Raw genomic sequence first — 10,810 nt, forward strand, 5'->3', positions numbered from 1 at the left:
AAGTTGTTTGAAAGTCTGCTTAAACCTGGCTAAAAATTCGCGTATATTTTCCCCATCTGCGCTACCTTTTCTGAAGCCATTCCTTCAGGATCATGGCCCGCCAGTAGCATATTCATGAATGCATTCCCTTTAAAGGCGTTCACGAACCAGTCCTGATTTCCACTTCCACGGGTACACATCGCGTTTCGTGGCCCATTTTCAATCTGGAGAGTCTGAGTCAAGACTCGTTTCCTTCATTAATGAGTTATGTTGCTAACTCACTCAGGACCGTCATGATCGTAATATAGTTAAGGTTTTTATTTTATTTTATGTTTCATATTTTGAGATTTTTCATAGTTGGCTGCCATGGCCTTTGTTTCTTCCGTCACAAGGTAAGTGGAAATCACTCCCTCAACACGATAAGGTAGATAATCATCGAAAGAGGCGAGGCAATGGAAGATGTAGAATTTTACAAAACTTACACTGTTTTTTTTAACTGTAACTAGGACGCTTTTTCTTAATAGGCTGTAGTTACTTATACAAAGCATCTTTTCCCTCCATATTAAAATTTGATGCGCAGCACCCCACAATTTTGAAACCTGCTTACTTGACTGTAATTCTCGCTCAAGTTTCAAAAAGCAAATATTCTTGGTTCTCCCCTTCCAAGTGTTCCAAACTGGAACCTACTTTGCGCAAGTGCCGGACACTGCCGCAGAACATGTGGGGAGGTTTCTTCACTCTATTCACAGAATCTACAAACAGTGTTCGTAGATATCCTTAGTTTCCCCAGGTGATAATTTAGCCTGAACTGACCACTGAGTATATGCCCACTATGATCCTTAGACCCTTTCTGGTGAGGATTAAACAATCTTTCGAACTCTTGGGCTGGTATCTCTTTCTGAGCACCCTGGACTGTTAGATTCCTGGAAAATTCATCCAGTGAAGTTCCCTTAGAAGTTCTACTTTGTCTTTCAGCGCCGTAGCCATGAATCCATTTTCAACTCGCCAAAATGACTTCGAATCGTGTAATGGCGTCGTTGCTCCTTTTCTGGTCGAATAGCAATGTTTTGCCGCCTATTTTCCTTTCGAGGCTGCTGCTATGCTTACCCATTGGTTCAAAACACGTTTCTCCGGACTTGCTTCCTCTGTCGTAAAGGTATACTATGTATACTATGCAGTTTGGTCTGTTATACCAACGTGTTTCAAACTTTTTATCAAAGTGAAACCTCTTTGTGATGTTATTCCTTGGTATTAGTTATTCGGGATGCAGCTTAGAAAGAATGCCAGTCTACTTTCGATTTAGGCAGCTCTCCGCCTCATTGGTACTCGCGGACATTTTGAGGACCGCTCTCTTTGCCTGCAACAGTATGTGTAGATGGAGAGGTGTTAATCCCAGAAGTATTTCTAGGGATGCCGTTGGCAAAGCATCACGAGGATGCTGAGTTACACTCATGCGAAGAGATTAATGCTGTTAAGGGTTGGCTAGAGAGTTTTGGTCTGATGCTCTGCGAAAGGAAAAGCGAAAGCTTTCCTCTTCACCAAGCGCCATGTAAGAAATTATGTTGGGAATTTCGAGAAAGCTATTGCAGGTCAAATTTAGCTGTAAAACCTAAGTGCAGTCTTCAAAAGAATAGCCTTAAGAGTGTACTCAGCCTCCACGACTATCTCAGATGACGTAACATTCGTTACCTCGAGAATAAAGACGATTGATTGGCACATGAAACGACGCTCATCCCTACTATCAAGCGATGGCTGGAAAAAATACATGATGGCATTAATTACAATCTCACCCAATTTCTCATGGGGAGTGGAGGATATCGTCAATACCTGTACATGTTTAAATTAGATACCACACCAGATAGTCCAAACAGCGATGAAGTGCCAGAGGATCCACAGCACGTATTCTTCCATTGTCCAATATGTCTGGAAGAAAGGAAGAATCTGGACAAGATTCTAGGAGAAGTCCTAATACTAGAAAATCTTCTGCTAGGAGGACTGTAATGAGATCACTTCCATTATCGCAACAAAGCCAGCTGCGAAAAGCAGAAAAAACGAGAACAGTCCTGTTACCTATGCCACTTAAAGACGAAATTTCAAAGTAGAGTGAGCTGATTCCGTCCTGTGATGCAATACCTTGGGATAGTTCCAGGGAACATGGAGGGAGCCGGTGGTGGTTTTAATGGATAGTAGGCTGGCGTGTCCAGACCAGTGTCTTTTGAAGATTTTCAATTCATCAAAAAAGGGATACTGTTTTGCGTGTTCCCATTGTCCCACTGATACTTCCGACATATGTTTTCAACACATTTCTTCCGGAGTAAATTTTGGCGTGTGATTTGTGTGATATTTGACCTATGTTACTCGTTTCACCAAGCTAAGCTTGCGCTTACTAATGAATGGTGGTGGAGTAAAGTATCCTTATATTTGTTCCTACAGATTAAAACATTGGTATCAGCGTAACCGTGGGCTTGTATTCCAGTGTTTGTTAGCTCTCCCATTGATAGTGATAATACCCCACCTTATGGACAGCCTTGAGTAGTGTTCATAACAATAGAATTTATACCTGTTGGTACTTCTATTTATCTACTTTTTAAAATTCTACCCATTTAAAGGCCAGGATGCTTCCCACTCGCTTGCGGATTAGGGTTTTTCAAATTTCTATGTACGATGTTTTATCGAACGCTCCTTCAATGTCGATAGTGTTATTTCTTTTGTTTCTATGGCATCCCGTACTATTGCGTGGTATTGCGAATTAGGAGTTAGTTCTATTATCGTTGTCCATGGCCTCCTTCACCGTTTTCAGTACTAACTATGTCATTGTTCTGAAAGATTTAGGTTTGAAAAGATTCTTTTTAGCCCTTTTCGGAATAAGGACCGTTTTCGAGCGCCTCCATGCCCTTGGTATGTATCCACAGACTATGCTGTCCTTACCACTCTTAGGAGAGATCCTAGGACGATTTCTAGGCCTCTCTGGAGTAGTACTGAGAAAATGACATTTACTCCGAGTGATTTCAATGATTAAAAGCTTCCTACTAACCTTTGTTTCTTGTATACTACATTTTCCTTCTATAAACTCTCCATAACCGTCTGTGGATATCCATGCTTTGACTTAGTAGGTGGCTTAGAAGTTTCCCCGTCCCAATCGTTGCAACTTTGGGAAGGTGGACCGACAGTTCCATTTCCCTCCATCCTAGCAATGGGGGAGCTATAGTCCTAAGCCAGTCTGCCAACTCCTCTGTCATGCGGTCTACCAGTTGAAGACCTAGTCGAAAGTGTGCACGGGTGAACAGCTGACCTTCCTGGGGTTTCATCTCACTTGAATTCGGGTTTGGGGTTCTTGGGAACATTCTTCTTTTATAGGCTGATGGCCGCTGCTCTTGACGCCGATGCAGAAAGGTTTAGGTTTGTCCCGAGTTTTCTTAGCGGCCTCTTATGGTTTCAGGCTTTCCTGCGCTACTGAGACCTGCCTCCTTTCTGATGTCTTATATGCTGACTTCAGACGCACCTTTGTTGATTGCGGTCTTTGCAGTAGAACAACGCTAATCTTGGCTTCACTGCTTGATTCAACAACTTTTTCGTTTTTGGATGTAGTTATTTAGCTCTCAGTGTGACGTAGATGGACCTCTGCCCGATGGGCCAGTTTGTGTGCAGTACGCAATCCCGCTTGTTTGTCGTTTAAATTCATAGTTGATTTTATAGTAATATTAATATATTTCCCACAAGTATGGAGGCTAGAAGGCCCACCGTGTCAGTGCCCCTCCATAGCATGGTAAGGTCAAGCTTACTCATTGAGGCGACCTGGTATCATCAATGACGCTTCGATCGAATACAGTCAGTTACCTCCAACTGCAAATTATACAAAGGGCGCGGTTTACGTAACACTGAATTGCGGGAGGTGTTTTTCGACTCCTAAGTCTAGATGCGTAGCGTTTTGTTCATTGTACAGGTGAGTTGGTACACCAGAGGCTTGGCTTCTAAGAAGTCATATATAAACCCCAGAGGGCGATTGTTTGACTCACAGAAAGCTGTATTCCATATTAGTCTATCCTGCAGTGACTGTTTGACTCCCTCTCGATACTGTTCTCAATTATAAATTAAACTTTTGTTCATGAATTCAGGGAGTTGTAGCCCTTACCTTGGGATCTAGATGTTATATAATGGTATCGTCATGATTTTTTCTTTTTCATATTCTGGGGGATAGTTTTGAGAATTGCCCCATAGTTTAAGTGACCTTTTTCTAACCCACCCCTCCCCTATTTTGCAAGTCAAAACTAAAGCATCATCTGCTCCCTTTTGGTTAAATTTTGTGAATGAAGGTTTGATCCTATTCATGTATACATGTATGATGATCGCCTTTAGACTCAAAGTAGAACACTGTGTGTGTATGGGTTTATAATTTCAAACTTTCCATCAAACAGTAAAAACAACAAAAAATAAAGATTTGTTTTGGACGAAGTCTCAAAAAGTTCTTAATCTCAAAACAAACTAAATACATACTACATAAAAGTGATCAAATAACGTCAATTAAATTGTCTGCCTAAGATATTGTGTTCAATTAATACGAGTTATGAAATCTAGATAAAAAGTTTGCCTCACGGCATCCTAATAGATGTTAGTGAAATCAGAGCAATCATCCCCAAATAGTCTGCTCCACCTCAGGAATTAAAATTATTTGTACATCTCATCCTAAATATTTATTTTCTCTGTACATACATATATGTATTTACATACAGTCGTGGTAAAAAATATATAGACCCGTAGGTAAGAATTACATTTTACGGTAATTTAACATTAATATTTAGATTTACCAAATATTGTTTTCGTTTTCTCATTTCATGACAATAACAAAATAATTTAATAATACGAAATATCCAAAGATCCAAGATGATCAGAATTAGATACATCAGAAATTAAATATTTAAAAATTGATGGCGTGCTTTTGATTGAATGATTCTGCAAGAAATTAACGCCGAGGACGCTCTATTTTTATTAACATGAGGAAAATGTGATAAAAAATTTCCAATCTGAAAATCATGTATTTATTCACTCGGGAATGGGTCATTGGCACATTAGGAAAATTTTCCGACTTGATGTGAGTCTACAGATCGCAATGTTTATCAGCCGAATAGGTCTTTACTCATCAACGCTGTAGAAATAAAGTAAATAAATCAATTTATTATATTTTCAGAATTTTTGTTTAGAAGCGATAAAATTCGTAAAATGCACTGTCATCAAATGAAAAAATAAATAAATAAATAAATAAATTGCAGATACCATTTCAAATACTAGAGTCTTTCTTTGATAGTGTAAATGAGGATTACATTCATGTCGAAAAAATGTTAAAATCTTTAATGTAAAACGTTAACACACAACAACTAATTAGTCTCCGTGGGTTATGTAGTGTCTAGAGAGAGTCTATATCAAAAGTAAATTTTAGTTCGATTCACACAGGAGGAGCTAGCAAACTGTTGGCTAGTTTATTCGGAAAACTACTGGCTTTATTTTGTATTTGTGTATTTCAATCTGACAGTTGGGCAGTTTAGATCAGCACGTTCTTCACGCACCGTTGGTCATCAGTTATCGTTCAGTGTTTGAAATACTCGGTTAATATTTACAAACAAGTTGGGAAACCGGAAGCTTGACGCTTCAAGTATAAAAGGTTTTGTGTTTCCCTATGTGAGAACAGAGAGTTCTCCATTGGTTGACAGCATTGACTCGAGATATTTAAATTGGTCAGTGCTATCAGCCTCAATAACCTGCCCAGAACTGAGCGAATTATATATCTCGAGTTATATATATCAGCCAATGGAGACTGCGTTTTGAAATTACTTCACACATTAATACGACCTAGGTGAAGTAGCATTCCACAACTGGTGTTCTTTGTGATCGACGTATCACCGAACGTCTCAAATCTAAAATTTACCGCAATATCGCCCGTCTGCTGCTTTCTATAGTTGCGAGTGTTGGCCGACTATAAAAGACAGTGAACGGCTTCTTGCGGTAATGGGGACGAAGATGTTACATTGCACTGGTGGCGTGATATGTTTTGATAACATCCGAAATGAAGATATCCGCGATCGATATGCGGTTGCACCGATCGTGGAAAAACTGCGTGTGAGGCGTTTTCGACGATATGGTCACGTAAGTCGCGCCAAGGAGAATTCACTTGCCAATATTAGTCTGAACATCAAACAACGGTGGCTTGATACACTGGATGAGGATTTAAGGGGGTCATCCCGTGTGAAGGCCGTTTTTTTACTTTCTTTAGAAATTTTTTTTGAAGAACTGGAGAAAGATGCAAATACGAATTTTTCACCATAGATTTATTAATATCTCGAGCGTGCATAGTTATTCTTCCAGCCCGATCGCATAGTTCGTTAGTGAAATACAGAGCAATTTATACACCTATCTCCAAAAAAAAAAGGTGTTTTTCTGCTTCCACGCTAGAGGGCGCTTCGATCGTCTTAAAGAAAAAAGTAAACGGCATTTTAACATGCAGACTTAACTACAGTCCGCAAACTAGGATAATTAAAAAATATTAGAAACTAAATTTTTGGTGCCGTGTTAAACTTTTTTTTTGTGAATTTTGGTGTATTTACGGCTTCTTTAATGAATAAAAAAAAACTACTTAAAGAATCGCAATTATCCTAGTTTGCGGACCGTAGAAATATGTTCTGAATAAGTCATGAAAATTTCAAAGAATTTCGTTGGATAGATTTTGGGCTATGGTGGCAGCCGATTTTCAACATGCGGTTTCGAGAAAAACGCGTTTAAAAAGTAGAATGCGATTTTTAGCCATAAAACCTTAACTGACCATTAATTTGCTATACCTAGTCCATAAACCTTAGGTTTCTTGAAGAAATACATGTACGGCCTTGGCTTCAATTCTTGTCCTTAGCGAAGTCATTCGAACGTCAATCGGACCGACAAATACGCGCTTTATTACGATGATCGATATAAATCTAGCATGTGACTTACCACGTGTTTAACACTATAATTTCCGAATGACTCCTAATATCAAAAAATCACTTTGCACATATGTTCTGCACTGTATCTAAATACAATTGATGCCAGAAAAAAAAATTCGATTCCGCAGATCCGACACACGGGATGACCCCCTTAAAAGCCTCGTGATTATATCCAGATCAGGCGTTTGATAAAATAAAATGGCGAAACCGATCACGGCGAGCCGACCCCGCTTGTGAATGGGACTAAGGCTGAAGGAAAAGAAGAAGATGTGAGGAGCGACGAGCGCATGACAGCTCCGTGTCACATAGTTCAAAATTCCATTGCCCTCTAGTTTTTAAAAAGCGATATAAAAAAAATAATTTGATGGAAAGCCCTGTATTGATAATAGTCAACCTGATACGGTTCACACTTTGAGTTTAATATTATTAGCAAATGCGAAGAATTTAACCTACAACAGATATAAACAAGCCGGGAAACCGGAAGCTAGACACTTCAGGAATGAAAGGTTTTCTTGTGTTTCTTTTATAAAAAGATTTGAGTGTGCATTTGTCCCATTAGTATGTAGCACGCAACGCAGTCCGTCCTTCTCTATGGTGCGGAGGTATAGGCTGATGCCCTTAACAAGGAGGTGCATCGTAAACGCCTCGCTCAAGTGCAGAGGCGGGGAGCTTTGTGAGTGGCGTCTGCTTATCGCACCGTCTCCGAACCGGCTGTGATGGTGATTGCGGGAGTGATCCCCGTTGCCCTCCTTGCCAAGGAGCGCAAAGCTATCTATCGCCGTAAGGGCGAAAACTTAAGAGAAGTGGTTGCCCGTGAAGAACGTCAACGCACCCTTAGCGAGTGGCAAAATGAGCCAAAGAGCAAGTGGACTGCGCGGCTCATCGACAAATTAGACCCATGGTTGAACAGAAAGCACGGTGAGATTGATTACTTCCTTACCCAACTTGCACAGGATTGGGAAGGCGCGATCTCCTGATTGTGTGTTCTGCAATGGAGTGGCGGATGACGCTGAACACACCTTTTTCTCTTGCGGGAGGTGGGACGGCCTTCGCCAGCAGCTTTATACAGACACAGGGGAGCTCTCTCCAGACAACATTGTCAGAGAGATGCTGAAGAGCGCTGGCAGCTGGAATCGTATTGCGCATTATGTTCGGGCTCTTCTTACTACGAAGAAGATTGAACTCGACCGGCAGGGGGATCGAACGGTAAGGGGTTACCTGAACTAACAACAACTCCCTTCCTCCCCTCCCCTCCCGTTGGTGAAAGGAATTCCCTGACTTGAAGGCTCCCAAAGCCGGGAGAGCGGGAGGACTAGCCCGAAGTAATGTGTCAAACGGTTCCAGGCTAGTTCTCTGATGACAGGGAGGTGTTTAGTTGGTAGTCCGCCAGCGTGCTGTTGCGGGAGTCCAACACTCTGTGCGTAAACGCATTTACCTACCCTACTCAAAAAAAAAAAAATGTAGCACGTAATATATGCATATACTATGTGAAAATATCCACTTTCACTTTTGTGGACCTCGGCGCAAAACCGGGATGTCTGCAGTTCCTTATTAAGGTAGGCCTAGACCGGATACCGGTTGTTGATGATGATGATGATCCACTTTCAAGTGAAATTGACATTCATTGTCTTGAATTTTCATAGAAGCGGCAGCAGGATCATGTTCTATGCTGTAGGCAAAATTTCGTGATTGTAGGGTGAACTTAAGGGGGGCTTTTCTGTCAATTACTGAAAATGACAGTAACATATTATACTATTATTAACTTTATTTGAATAGATATAGGTACGTAGGCTATTTCAGAGCGTAGGCACTATATAGTGGAAGCCTCCTGGTTTTTTCTTTTTTTTCGGTTGGGTACTTTTTGAGAATAGGTTCGTTAAAGAAATGATCACTTTCCAGCCCCGCACTCCCCACCTTTCCAACAAATGTCAAAACTAAGACCAGCTTCGAAAAGTACTAACCGAGACCTTTAATTTGACACCCCACATGACTTTTGTGTTTATACAAAACCTTAAAAAGGGCTGGGGGAGAAGTAGATTCTTCATGAATGGAATTTTAGTATTTCACTCGAATGTCAATTATTCTCGTTAATTACGACGTCACCATCTTATTTGTATGGCTTAGGATTCAGTAAATTCGAACGAAATTGATAAGTTTGAACTGCTATAACTTTGACACTAATAGTCGGATTTTCATGAAACTTGGCATATGGATGCACGAGACTGTCATCTATGTCGGTGCACCGCACTGCACTCCTAGGATGAAATTAAGATGGTTTTTTCAGTTAAAGTCTTAAAGATAGTAACATACTATTAGTAAGTTTATTTGAGCATATATCGAAATGGGACATATTTTGAGGCCTAGATCCAAGCGCACTTTCCTCATTTTTTTTCGGATCTTTGGGTTGGGTAGTTTTCGAAAATGAGTCCTGTCTCACTTTAAGTGCGTACATCTTGACTCCTCACTCGTGCACTTTGCAATTCACGACAAGGCTAATATCAGTAGTAATCGAGACCTTTCATTTGATACCCTACACGACTATATCCAGCAAAAAAAAATTTTTGAATCCCCCCTTTGCATGTATGGAGAGCCCCCCTTTACCACCTAAATTTATATCACTTACTGTATACGTGGGATTTCATAGTTCCCATATGACTATGTTTTACACAAAACCTTAAAAAATGACTCAAATTTTTGACTATTTGTTCTTATCAATGCATCTACATTCGATCATTCGAACTTCTGCTTATTGCATCTGTCGCGAAAAAAACGGGCAAAGTTAAAACTGAAAATAAACAAGTCTAAATACCGGAAGCTGGGTGGTTCAGATATAAAGGTTTTGCGTTTATTTTATGTGACGAACTTTCTATGCATTTTTCTCCCTTCGCAGATAGCTATAAATTCAAAATATTACTTCATATGTAAGTATATGTCCAAGCTTTCAGATATATGCATGTATATCTTAAAGACATAAATATTATGTTCATCCTAAACAAATATTGTCTATTCCGCACATTGGCGTGTGCAATATATATATGCACCTACATTGAATATTTCCGCTTTACTGTATGCACCAAAGCATATATAGTGAACAAAAGCGAAATACGGAAACGGTCGTACAAAATTCATAAGTGGTCCGAAAAGGGGTAAAAGGAGTTATATGTGTTTTGTTTTTTAACGTTTTGTGTGAAACAAAACCTTATTAGAATCGAGACGGTGTCTGTCTGTCCGTCTGTCCGTCTGTTGGTCTGTCTGTCTGTCTGTCTGTCTGTCTGTCTGTCACACCCGATTTATTCGGAAACGGCTGGACCGATTGTCACGAAAATTGGTGAGAGTATGTAATCTGGTGATCCCTTTACATGCAGTAAGTGGCGCCATCTTGTGTTAAGTTTAAGGGGGGGCTCCCCGTACATGTGAATGGAGGGTGCAAATTTTTTTTTCACAGAATGTAGCCATGTAGGGTATCAAATGAAAGGTCTCAGTTAGTACTTTTCGAATCTGGTTCAATATTTGATATTAGATGAAACATAGGGGAGTGAGGGTTCAAAATATGACCGACAAAAAGTGTAACAGGTCTCGTTCTCAGAACCTATCCAACCGAAAAATCTGAAAAAAATCACAGTGGTGCATCTCTACGAAATCTAGGCCTCAAAATATATCCGGTTCCGATATCTACACAAATAAAGTTAATAATAGTATATTTCCACATTTTAGAAATTTACCCGGCACCCCCCCTTATGTTCATCCCAGAAGTACAAAATTTGGCATGCCTATAACGAAGAATATAATGCACAGTTTGGTCAAGTTTGAAGAAAATCCAACTATTATTGACAAAGTTATAGGGGGTGAAACTTTACAATTTTTCG

The 10,810-nt window shown here is 40.0% G+C and overlaps 1 long non-coding RNA gene across 1 annotated transcript; it reads right to left on the reverse strand.

Annotated features, from left to right (window-relative positions):
• Positions 1–4,849: 4,849 nt before the first annotated feature.
• Positions 4,850–5,449, reverse strand: LOC119654718. Its single transcript, XR_005249839.1, has 2 exons — positions 5,251–5,449; positions 4,850–5,122 (listed from the first exon to the last, which is right to left on the reverse strand). It is a non-coding gene; the product is annotated as an uncharacterized LOC119654718 (long non-coding RNA).
• Between the last annotated feature and the right edge of the window lie 5,361 nt (positions 5,450–10,810).

This window comes from Hermetia illucens, chromosome 4, assembly GCF_905115235.1.
Source record: "Hermetia illucens chromosome 4, iHerIll2.2.curated.20191125, whole genome shotgun sequence".
Classification (NCBI taxonomy): Eukaryota; Metazoa; Arthropoda; class Insecta; order Diptera; family Stratiomyidae; genus Hermetia; species Hermetia illucens.